Source organism: Mytilus californianus, unplaced genomic scaffold (genome assembly GCF_021869535.1).
Source record: "Mytilus californianus isolate M0D057914Y unplaced genomic scaffold, xbMytCali1.0.p SCAF_7, whole genome shotgun sequence".
NCBI classification, from domain to species: domain Eukaryota; kingdom Metazoa; phylum Mollusca; class Bivalvia; order Mytilida; family Mytilidae; genus Mytilus; species Mytilus californianus.
Genome location: NW_026262723.1, coordinates 22,730,804 through 22,743,409, shown reverse-complemented (window position 1 = coordinate 22,743,409; position 12,606 = coordinate 22,730,804). Strand labels below are relative to the sequence as shown.

Below are 12,606 nucleotides of genomic sequence, written 5' to 3'. Positions count from 1 at the left end.
TCACTAAGAACATTATAGACCAACAAGTCCGTAGCAACAAACGAGCGGGCATAGTTCCAAACAGTAAGACCGACCAGTTCAAAAACTCCATTTTTGTGCGCACTGCAGTAGAGTGGAACCATCCGGAGGACTCAGTAGTGTGCGTCACTACAACCCAGGAGTTTAAAACAGCACTCCTCAGCAAGCGCGACTAACTTGTGCGCAGACCAACCCGTCACGCAATAGCCGAAAGGAATCTGTGACGCATCCATCCATATACAGAAGTGGGAAATACAGATACAGATACAGATTATCTACATTCAAAATCAGTCCACTCTTCGACGGGAAGATCGATAAATATATCAAGGACAGATGAACATCCATTTTTTGTCATGTCGACATGTCCTCACTATCAGTGTATACATTAAATGTAGTTGACCGATAACTTATAGTTTAATTCTGAGAAAACGGAACTAACCATGAAAACTTTACCTTGACCAGTCGGAACCACGAATTACTTCCTCCTGTCACAGCGATCGATCAGAGATTTGATCATCGGAAAATCAGATTTCTATAAGATATTGCTGTTGAACACCGGAGGGAAATTTGTTATATATACACCTGAGAGTACCGTGCGAGATTCTTTTTACGCAGGGGCGGATCCAGCCTTTTTTAAAAGGGGGGTTCCCAACCCAGGATAAAAGGGGGGGGGGGGTCCCAACCCAGGATAAAGGGGGGGGGGGGTTCCAACCCACGGAACCCCCCCCCCCCCCCCCCCCTTCTGGATCCGCCACTGAAACGGCAAACTCATGTGCATGGATGTTTGAAACTGTTAGTGTCGACTTGAGTAAACAACAACCACAATGTAGAGTAAAGACATCAAAATGACATCAATACACCTAGCCATGTCAATCATACCAAGAACAATGTCTCAGACATTTAAGAGGATGATTACGATCACATATGGTATGCTGATCGACATTACGCATTAAATCCAAAAGGCGAAGGACACACGAAATTTATAAAATTTAATTTTCATTTGTAAATAAACTCATCGTACTAGTAGTTACATATTACGGTAATACATTTTCAAAGCATTGAACCTGTGGTTAATGTCCTTTAAGGCACAAAAGGAAACGACTTCTCATATCACCAAATTAATAGAAGACATTTTAGCAATGCTACATATTCCAGTATAGACATAACACACATCTGCTGAGTTTGACGATGCATTGCCTTTTCTAAGACCCCCTGTATATCAGTATCTCCATTCACGCTGACCACTGACGCGTTTGGCTTGCGATTTTCATCGGGAAAGACCACATCACCTTTGATGGGGATGCTATCATGATGGATATAGAGCGATATAAAGGAACATCAGGATTATGGGATCTCGTGGTAAAATGGACACGAGTCGTTCGACTCGATGATACGAGGATTTGGTCTTCTCCTAAATCTAGTAGGAGTTACAAGTAGACAGAAATCTATAAGCTAGTATACATGTAGCAGTGGAATAGTGTGAAAAAATGAGTTTTTAACCTGGATACAGCTTTTCGGGGTACAAAAAAATGCGGGAAATTGAATCTCACGGTGGTTCTCAATGGCCACTTCGACTTCCTCCGGACCGCCATGATATAGTCAAGAGTGCAAAAAATGCCGTTAAACACAAACAATCAATCAATCATTCATGTTAGCTGTATTAATTGGTTATCTACGTTAACATCCTATACTATACATCTTTTCATTAAACCAATTGAGGGCCCATCATGTGAGGGCATGATTACTCGAGCATGATTACTAACATAAGGGTATATCAATTAGTGAACAGTTACTGTACATACTGTATATTAAATCGAGAGATTTACATCAGCTAAAGTTAAGTGGCTAGTAAAGTTATATAAATCGATACTATTGAAACAGAGAAAAGCATACATCCAGTTTGAATCAATAAACCATATCCATTTTTGTTTTCTAAACAATTTGATTTAACTTCCAAAACAATCTGCAAATACTTGTATATTACAAAATATTCAAATACATACAATTTCACACTAAATATGTTCAACTTTGAGAAGAATTCTACACATACAAAAATATTACGTAAGATTACATACAGTTAATACGTAACAAGCACTAACGTAACTCACTAAAATGTGTTAGCCTAATAATCAATGAACTCTAAATACAAGGACTTTTCTTCCCCATTCATTAGCAATATAAAATTTAGTGTAATCATGGTTGAAACAGATAGCGATGGGTTGTTTTATCCCGTGTTGACTAGCCAATGGAATGTCAAGAACCTTTCCTTCCTCCGTCAATCTATGTATAGTGTTGGATCCCTTTCCACTGACGTAAATGTTACCATAATCATCAGAGCATACATCACTTGGTACTTCTATGTTAGGAATATGCATTTGTTTGCGGTTAGAAATTAAAGTCTGGCCAAGAGCTTCCTTAACTATGTAATCTTGACCACTTTTACAATAAATGACATCATTGATGGACAACATATGAAACTTTGCAACCAAATTGTCAAACGGTAAAATGTTTGCAATAACTGATCCACCGTGAAATGATCTTAACTCTTCTGTCGAAAGGTTCCTTGAAATAAAAAAAAAATCGTTTGCGTGTCTTAAATACAGAGGTTTATCATGTCTATTGTGAAAAATCAAAAACCAAATGCAAGCGTTTTAAATAAAATACAGTGGTCTAGGGAGCTGGACATGTGCAGTTTAGTTTAAACAATATTAAATTCTAACACAGTGCAGGTGGTGTTACAACGAATCGATGCGTTCAAATACTGTGAGATGAAGGAAAAACTTCAATCTGATTAAAATCAGATCTTTCAATTTGTTCTGTAAGTCTTGTTTGTCACTCTAGAATGATCTGAAGACATGTTCAGTGACTATTTAGCATCCAATCAGAATGATGTCTGTACCAAAGTTTTGGTTTATGAATTACTACAATCGTAACTACTTGGCCATTCTTCTAGCACTGTAAGCATAGTAGATACGCATAACAAAAAAATTTCAGGGTAAACTGCGTAATATATCAGCGATATACGAACTAACGTGAAATTATGGTACCACCACGAGCCCTAGACCACCAGGGTTATATACTAAGTACAGAAGGTATTGTTTAGTTTAATAACACAGCATCAAAATAATGCGACGTCGACAACATGACAAAGTATCAACAATATCGTATTATAATGGACCACTCGTTAACCTTACAACGATTGGATGATTTTTGGTGTTTTGATGCAACTTCTAGCACTATTGGCTCAGTAATTCGTGGCGGATATTTTTTTATTCCGAAGTGCCCACAGAGAACCACCGACCTGCGGCGGGAAAACCTTACAATGAGCTGAGTATTTTCGTATGAAAATTAAGTTCACATGTATGTATGTATGTGTTTGTTCTTTTACATCTGCACTGCCGTTTTGACAAAACATTCATGTGTGAATGAAAAAAACAAGAAATCAAAGCTTTGCATGAAGGTTATACATCCATAATTCAGATTGATGTCCAACTGTGCAAGAATACGCAAGAATGTTATAAAAATCAAATCAAACGAAAGGTTACATTTTATACGTAATTTACTTGATTTAAGGTGGTATGGGATCAAAGAATAATAACGTATAAGATGCAGTATGTATTGTAAAATGTTCAAAAATATAATAAAAATGATAGGTCACCGAGGCTGTTTTTTTGTAAAAAAAAATGACAGATTTTGTATGGACTGATTTTCAGAGAAAACGCATCATAATGGGAACAGAAGGTAAACTAAATTATCGCTATTTTACGAATTTTCCTTTGATCTTGCTGACTGGAAATTACCGTTCTCAGCGGAGTCGAGTGATATGAAAATTGAGTCGAGTGATATGAAAATAATCGCTAGAAACTAAGGGAACACGTGCCGTTGTCAAGGAAATTAACAACGTCTTCATAGGTAAAATAGCGATTAACAGATTATCATTGGTCATCTCAACTCGATTGCTTTTCTCGCTTTCGCAGTACCGGCTCAAGCGAGAAAATCAATCTCGTTGAGATAACCAACGATAATCTATAATGATAGAATTTTGAAATTGAATATGAGAGAAGATAGCTCTGCTATAACATAGATAGCAAAATTTACTGAAGATTCCTTTGTAGATTATATATTTTCTGATCCAACTCTCCTTAATATTTTACTTTTTTGTAAAAAGTATGATTGTTAATAATCTAAAATCACATTAATTTGTTCATTTAAAGGAAAAATCTTTTTAGTAACTTAAAGTTGAATTCCTGTATTGAAATTTGCTGACCTAACTAAATTCTAGACCTATTGTGGTCTGCTATTTTACAATCAATGATGGCGGAAGACACCCATACCACCTTAATTAAAATGTAGTCATATGAATTGACTGCCTCTTTTTTTGTGTTTTTGTTGAGTTGTAAAATTGTTGACCGTGTGCTCATTTTTAGTATAAAACCGACGGTTTCCGCGCATTATGCAAACAGTGCTTTGTTGTCAATATAATGGAATTGTATGCGACTGTCATTCAAGTGAGAGGTTTAAAGCTAGCTATAAAACCAGGTTTAATCCACCATTTTCTATATAAGGAAATGTCTGTACCAAGTCAGGAATATGACAGTTGTTTTCCATTCGTTTGATGTGTTTGAGCTTTTAATTTTGCCATTTGATGAGGGACTTTCCGTTTTGAATTTTCCTTGGAGTTCGGTATTTTTGTTAATTTACTTTTTGGTTAGCGCTTCTATGCCTAATAACACTATAAAAAAGAAGCATTTATTTCTGAAATGAATTCTAGATGAATGCCTATTTTAATATGCATAGTGTGCCCTTAAATACAATGAAAGATAAAGCTGTAACATTCATAAAAGTATATTTAGCTAGGAGAAATCAAAACGAACTATTGTCTTACATTTGGTAAGGACTAATCTGAACTGCATACGATGCGCCTTTTGAAACTACAGCAACAATACAAGATTCTGAATAATCATCGGCAGCATTCCTTTTTTCACCAGATGGTATACATGAAAGACATAATACGGAAGTATTAAGATCAGGACATGTTGTTTTCATTAAAACAACCATCAGTTCTGGGTCTACCTGCAGAACAGATCTTGCATTAGGCAAAGTCACATATCCAATATTTCTCCACGTGATAGCAACATCATATGGTTCACTTTCTGTTGGAAGACTATTCATATACTTTCCTCGTGAATCTACCAATACCAGATTTTTTTTCAAATAATCACAAAGTAATATACATTTGTTTCGCTTTCTTGTGGCAGCTATCCCAGTTATTCTTCCAAAGTCGTGCTCGAATGATACGATAAATTCAAAACTGTTTCTGACATCACCTGGTATTGCCAAAGCCTGTGCCATCTGTAAAAATAGGTGAAAATTTATGTTGTCAGTGTGTTGAATTCAAATTATTAAAATTACATTTCTAGGAGTAAAACAAACTTGAAGTACTTGCAAAGCGTTTTGTTTTTGTTTGAATCGACCAACAAAGCAGTCAACAATGTGACAGTGGTATGACGTAAATACTACATGGAAGTTTTTAAGAATGACATTTATAAAAATCCGTCTTCATTCAAGGCCATGTAAAAAAACTCTCTGAATGTTTTAGATAAATTCGTGTTTTTTTTATTGTTGTTGGTCCTTTCAATTCGACAATTATGACTTTTCGACTCTCTATATACACTTCCAAAAATCTTGTTAAACAGAAGTTTCTTATTTAATTTAAAGGTCGTGAATGTCACCGTTGGCTGTGCATACGACTTTCCAATATATAGGATGGACAGACCCAAAGCGCTTGTGGTCAATACGGACAACTGTGACAAAAAGGGAAGTCACTGGGTTGCCTTTCACTACCGGCATCGTCGGGCCCGCCAAAGGAAAAAGTATGATAAAGTGTGTTTTTGGTCCCCTCTCCAAATATGTTTATACTTATATCATTGAGGACCTACGTACAGAAACTTGGAAAAAAACAATGATTTTATTGTGGTTTGGCAAAAGGAAGGCTCCCTAGCAACGCTTTTTATCAAATATCAAAATTATCACATATTAATTGCTTTATCTGTACAAGTTCCCATCTCAAATTATATTCTTTGTTTAAGAACAACTAAATGTTATAATTTTTAAATAAAATATGAGAAGATAGCTCTTATAAAGAATTTGAAGTTATAAATTATTAGTCACGTTGATATAGTTTACTTAGATCTAATGCTTATATAAAAACAACCTAGCAACAGAAAGAATGCCTAGCAAGGGTTCAGAAATGTTTTTTTTTTGTATGAATTTAGCAATGTTTTAAGATGTTGCTTTTACATGAGGTGTTGCTTTCTAATATACTATCTAAGGTATCGTTATTATATTTTACATATTTCGTAATGAGCATAGCAGCAAAAATTTTGCTTAACAACAGCAATCATATTTATGAATTAGAGACAACTGCAAATCAATGTTTTTCTCAATGTCAAATACAACTCGATGATTTGGAAACGTGTGGACTGTATTGAACTTACTACATAAAAATGAGATGTTGGGGATTCAAGATTTCGGATATTGTAAACGACTTTTTTCAGCGGAAGACTTGAATACAAACGTCAAACGATAGAAAACTCATTACTAAGTTTCATTTTAAAAACGATAGAAATCTCATAAAGGGACAGAAATGTTGAGGTCTACCTGCAGACCGTTTTCACCAAATAAGTCGGACGACTTATTATAGGAATTATCGCCCTGAAATGACAAATTTTACCATTTGTTTTCATGTTGAAAGATGAAACATAGTTACGAAAAGAAAAATAAATAAAAAATAAATAAACGGACTATACAGGTCTCAAGTACTGAATCAGATCGTAGATCTCTGATAGTTCAAGACTCGTGGTAAGTGTAAACCTCGTAGTAGAGGTTTCCCCGATTTGCTACGTATCAGGTACGGTTGGTACGTATAACGCAACCGTTAGTGTTGTTTTGGAGCTATCATTTAATGCATGAGATTATTTTATTGATCATTATAAAATTTAAGATCAGAAAAATCTAGTTTTACTTTTTGTTTGTTAGCGATTTCACCGTTTCTAGAATACTTTGCTTATGATTCTATACAAGATTATTTAGTTAGTGCACAAGTGCATAAATCAAACAGACCTTACATAAACTGAGTTGAGATGACCTTTAAATTCTAAATATAGATTTGTGTTTCTGTTTGTGTAATGTAGTGATTTTGTTTTGTTTATATATATATAAACAAGAACGTGTCCATAGTACACGGATGCCCCACTCGCACTATCATTTTCTATGTTTTGTGGACCGTGAAATTGGGGTAAAAACTCTAATTTGGCATTAAAATTAGAAAGATCATATCATAGGGAACATGTTCACTAAGTTTCAAGTTGATTGGACTTCAACTTCATCAAAAACTACCTTGACCAAAAACTTTAACCTGAAGCGGGACGGACGGACGGACGGACGGACGAACAAACGAACGCACAGATCGAAAAACATAATGCCCCTCTACTATCGAAGGTGGGGCATAAAAATCTTATATCTAAACATAATTTGGAATAATTAAAATACTATATATGAACAACTTTCTTAAACACCTGTTACTGATGTTGGTTCTATACGTCAACATGTCAAAATTGTGTTGATTTCTCAATATAGTTCTTGCATGATTTTGAAATTAGTTATTATTATTTAAGAAAAATTATATTTCGATAATAACAGAAGAATTTTTTTCTTGAAAGATTTGAGATCTGGGCTTTCATATTGAGCGAGAAAAGGGCACCATTCATGTTTTTATCAACAACAAAAGATTTTTTTTCCATTCTAAAAAAGTAAACTGGAAAATATTGAAAAATTTATATTTTCGACCTTATTACCGATGAAAAAACCACCAATGTCTAGAATTATTGAAAAAAAATCTAACAATTTTTAAATAATTATGTAAATTGCACTGACACTCTTCTTGAAAAAGTTTATCACCTTATTTTATCATTTGACCCTTTCTTCGTACTTTTGTTGTCGGTAAAATTTCTCATTCATGTGTAAGACAATTTTTGCGATAAATGCCGAAAAATGTAAGAATGTTTTAAAAACATACTTGTTTTAATATTGGTTGTAGAGAATATGACAACATTAAATATGTGAATTTTTTAAAAACAATTTTGAGAGCGAATTTACAATTAATGTTTTATATTCCGTTCAGGGTGTTATGATTTTATTATTATTTCATCATCAATACACTATAAACGAGGTTAATTTTGTATGTTAAAATGGCTCTTTTTTTTCAAGTTTTCGAAAAAAAACTACCCAAAAAATTCCAATCAATTTATTCTTAATTGTATTAATAAGATGACAGGCGAAAATCAGATAGATTTTAAATCTGCTTTATATTTTAGCTTCTTTTTACCTTAGCAATTTTAGGGAAAATAAATCTAAATTACAACCGTTCGTGAAACTATTGCTTGCAACGGTTGCTTGAAAGCACAATCGAGTACACACAATATCGTTAGCTATAAATACGAAAAATATTTACGTGAAATTAATACCAAGTTGCAGCTAAAAATCCTCCAAATACTTTTGATAAAGATTCATAAAACTACGTTAATATTAAGTGTACAATTTGTGCATGAAGCGATTGGTAGTTGCTAGATTCTGAATAATTTTACCACAAATTTGTGAAAGTTTTAAACGGTGTATATACTTAAAATATGTTAATAAAGTTCATGTTTTTTTCAGGACTTCTGATCCAACCATGTTGTATGGCATGTTTGTGAGATATGGTTTTGGCCAGTAGGATGTTCATGAAGGACCTGTAGTACAAAGTATATCACTGGATTGAGCTCATTGTCTAAGTGTATTATTAAAGTGCTTTGCTTTGAGCTCAGTTCATTGTTATGCAATTCATTCTTTGTGAAATAAAGATTTGACAGACAACTCTCATGTACAAGGAATTGTCAAAGTAGTATCCATTCTGTGAACAACGTAAGTAATAGGGAGATAAAAGCATTTTATTTAGATTTGAACCAAACATTTTTTGTCCATTAGCCAAACTAAAAAAAAAAGAAGCACAAATTCACCAAACAATGCTACTGGCGCTACTAGCAATATGATGCTAGGTTCTTTTGTTACACTTTATTTTTTTACATCTGTACTGCCTACTGGCGACTCAGTCCTGAGTGTAAATGGTCATTCAGTATGTTAAGAAAAAGACCAAAATTTATAAGGCCTATATATCTGGCCTAATTGATTTCTAAAATATATTTCATTGTACATGTTCAACATTTATCATTCATTTTTTTATTTCTTAATTTGTGTGAATTGTTAATTACTACACTTTCATACCATAACAAAACTGCCTTACTGTATTGGTATCACTTATATTTGTATCCATATAACAAAAAAAACTGAAAAGAGAATACTTTTGCAATAGCTTTTTCATATTGAATACTAAAACTTTTTAGATATTTAGACATATTAAGTAGATGTTCATAATATCCACTTGACATATTAAGTAGATGTTCATAATATCCACTTGACATTTTATCATATGACTTCTGTAGTTAGTTATGAGTCTTTGAAGCATGCTCACAAAGGTTCTTTTGTTTATATCATTTTCATACTGGTCAAAACTTTTTTTGCTTTGACCAGCTTTGGAGGAGATATTTTCAAAGAATTAATAAAAAATAACACAGAAAATCACTTTCTAGCTCATCTAGCCCCAATCATCATGTCAGGCATTGTCATAACTAAAAAAACATTAAATGCCACATTTAACCGAAATCTTTTACTTATGATACTGACAATCCCCCACAAAGTAATATAAATAGAACCATACAAATAGTAAGCAAATACATGTTCTCAGATACCATCTCCCATATAAAAAAAATCACATTAAGAAAAAAATGAACCTATTATGTGTTCCTCTCCTAGCTACAAAATGTATCCAAAATCAAAGATGTGGAACATATATATTCTATCATAATCATTTGGTAATTAATGCAGTTAGTATCTCTTCCATGCCCGTGTTGAACATAAAAAACGAAATATTACATAAACAACACCCCTAATGCTCATGTTGGTTGTCATTGTGCAACACAGTTAATACATAGAAAACATAAAACATAGAACTCCTTTTGTCATATAAAACACTGTCAAATATCCAATCATACTATCCACACTGATCTGTGTCCACACTTGTATTAAGTGTAAAAAAAAGTTCAATGACGGCTCTTAGTTCGTACTACGGTTTGGTACGGTACCAAATCGAGAAACCTCTAGTAAGTGTGCCGATCGATATACAAAGGGTATATAATTATCGTCATTTGAAATATGATGCTCGGTTATAGAATTGAAGAAGATTATCAATATGTGTTTGTTTAAATTATCTGCATAAATGCATTTACGTGTTTGGACGTGATTTGACTAGGGTGACTACTTATTTCCAGGGTCGAATACTATAGACGTTCTTTAATATTGTTTATTTAATGACTTTATATGAAGTTAGTATCTTTAATAACTGGACCAATGTATCAACATTTCGTGTGTATTTTTGCCTCATCTTATTAACCGTCGAGATGACCTCCGAAGACTGCCGACGGTCATATAACCCGATATAAACATAAATATAAATTTAAACAGATAGTGACCACGTGCAATTGGATTTTTCTAGGTCTGTTTGATTTCATATTGTAGGTTTAAAAGTATGTTTATCATCGTTGTTACCTGTAGAAGAATGATTTTTTTGAGGATCGAATCAGTCAACCAAATGGTTCATCCTTGTTTTACTTTCAATGTTGACATTCTTTTCCTTTAATAGCTGAATGCATGCGTTACCCATGTCAAGCTGAGGGTTAAATTGAAGGTCACATGAATATGGATTCAATGAGGTCGAATTATTCACTTGCAAGTGAATAATTCATCAGCGATGTTTCTTAGCTTATTTTGATAAAATTGAACCAAATTGGCTGCTAAAAGGCGAATTATTATTTCACTATTTCACTTTCATTAATGATTGAACAAAAAAAATAATATTTTTATTTTTTTCATATCTCGTAGCTAATGCCCCTTTAATAGACAGTAATAACAGAGCATTCAGTATAATAAATTAGTTAACTTATTATCTGAGAGGGTGTTAGAGCATATTGTTACCCCTCGAAAAGACATTGTCAACCTTGGCTTCTCCTCGGTTGGCAATGTTTTCTCGGGGTATCAATCTGCTCTATCACCCTATCAGCTATGTGTTATTTATATAACAGTGACGTTCTTCAAATGCTTTGAATACACATGGGAATCAACTGTGGTCCTTTCTTACCGACTTGTGACTTTATTCATAACAGGCAGACTTCATATACGAGATTCTTATGAAGAATGAAAAGAAATTAGCATTATCTTTATATAACCTGTCTTGGTATAAGCACAAAATATGGTCAAGTTGATGGCGTTTTATACCAGGTATATACGTGCCGGGGGGATCATTTATGTATTTCCGTTTTAATTGAGTATAGTTTGATTTGAGTACTATTATATGTTTTCAATTTATTATTTACTCAAAGTTATTGTTTAGAGCATTTTTCTATATTCTTTGAATTTTAGCACACCATTGTTCTCTTTTCTTTTTGTCTGATTTGCCTTTTTTCTCTATTCTTTATTTTTTGCAATTATTCTTTACTTGTTTGTCCATTATTCATGTTATTCTCTATTCTGTGAACCACATCAAAACTCGTCTAGTTCACATTAACCTTTGCGTCATGTCAGTTAATAAAAAGACAAACAATGCGTTTTAAATCAGAAATGTGTAACTATATCCACCGAGGAAAAATACAGGCTCGGAAAATGCTCAATCATAAAATATAAACAACTATAGTTATCATATTTGAATATACGAACCTCAATCAGCTCCTTTGCGTTATACTTCCTGTTTGATAAAGATTTCCCACGTATTAATCATTTCTTCCGTATACTAGGATATAAGAAATATGTGTTCTGTAATCTTTAATAAACATGTCAAAGGTAGTTTATAGACACTTACTCTACCCTAAAAAAACGGACTGTATCAAAATGTTGAAATATTCTATATAAATGAAAATTGGTCGAATTTTGCTTTAAACTTGTCAGAAAAACAATTCCAAAAACATTGTAAATGTATTCAAGACTAAATTTTCGGTTGTGTGAGAGAACAGGGTGACTTTTTAAATTGTGAAAGGGTTATTCCGTATATGAAACTATATTTTTGTTCTTCAAGATACGTTAGCTCTCCGTTTCCCCACTCATTAATTTCGTTAAAGTGTCGTGTATTATGTTTTATTATACTGTTTCCTTTTGCTGAATGATACTCAAGCGTATTTAGTACAATTCTTTACTAGTAGCTCTTGCGTATTTTTTAAAAGGTGATCTTACCCAAGCATTACTGTACACCATTCAACGATACAATGAACACTTACTATTTTGGGGGAAACCAATAAAACGGTTGCAGTAAATCTTTGTAAAAGACTTTAAATTTAAATTTATACTGCCAAGATAAGCATGTACATATATGAATGTCAAACTACAAACTTAGTTTTCCCTATTCTACTTTATTTACTAGTTTAAAGTCATATGATGCTTCAAAAT

General features: G+C 33.3%; 1 long non-coding RNA gene across 1 annotated transcript; it reads right to left on the bottom strand.

Moving 5' to 3' along the window:
* Nucleotides 1-994: 994 nt before the first annotated feature.
* On the bottom strand, nt 995-11,914 carry LOC127708897 (uncharacterized). Its single transcript, XR_007985428.1, has 3 exons — nt 11,884-11,914; nt 4,904-5,370; nt 995-2,580 (listed from the first exon to the last, which is right to left on the bottom strand). It is a non-coding gene; the product is annotated as an uncharacterized LOC127708897 (long non-coding RNA).
* Nucleotides 11,915-12,606: the final 692 nt, after the last annotated feature.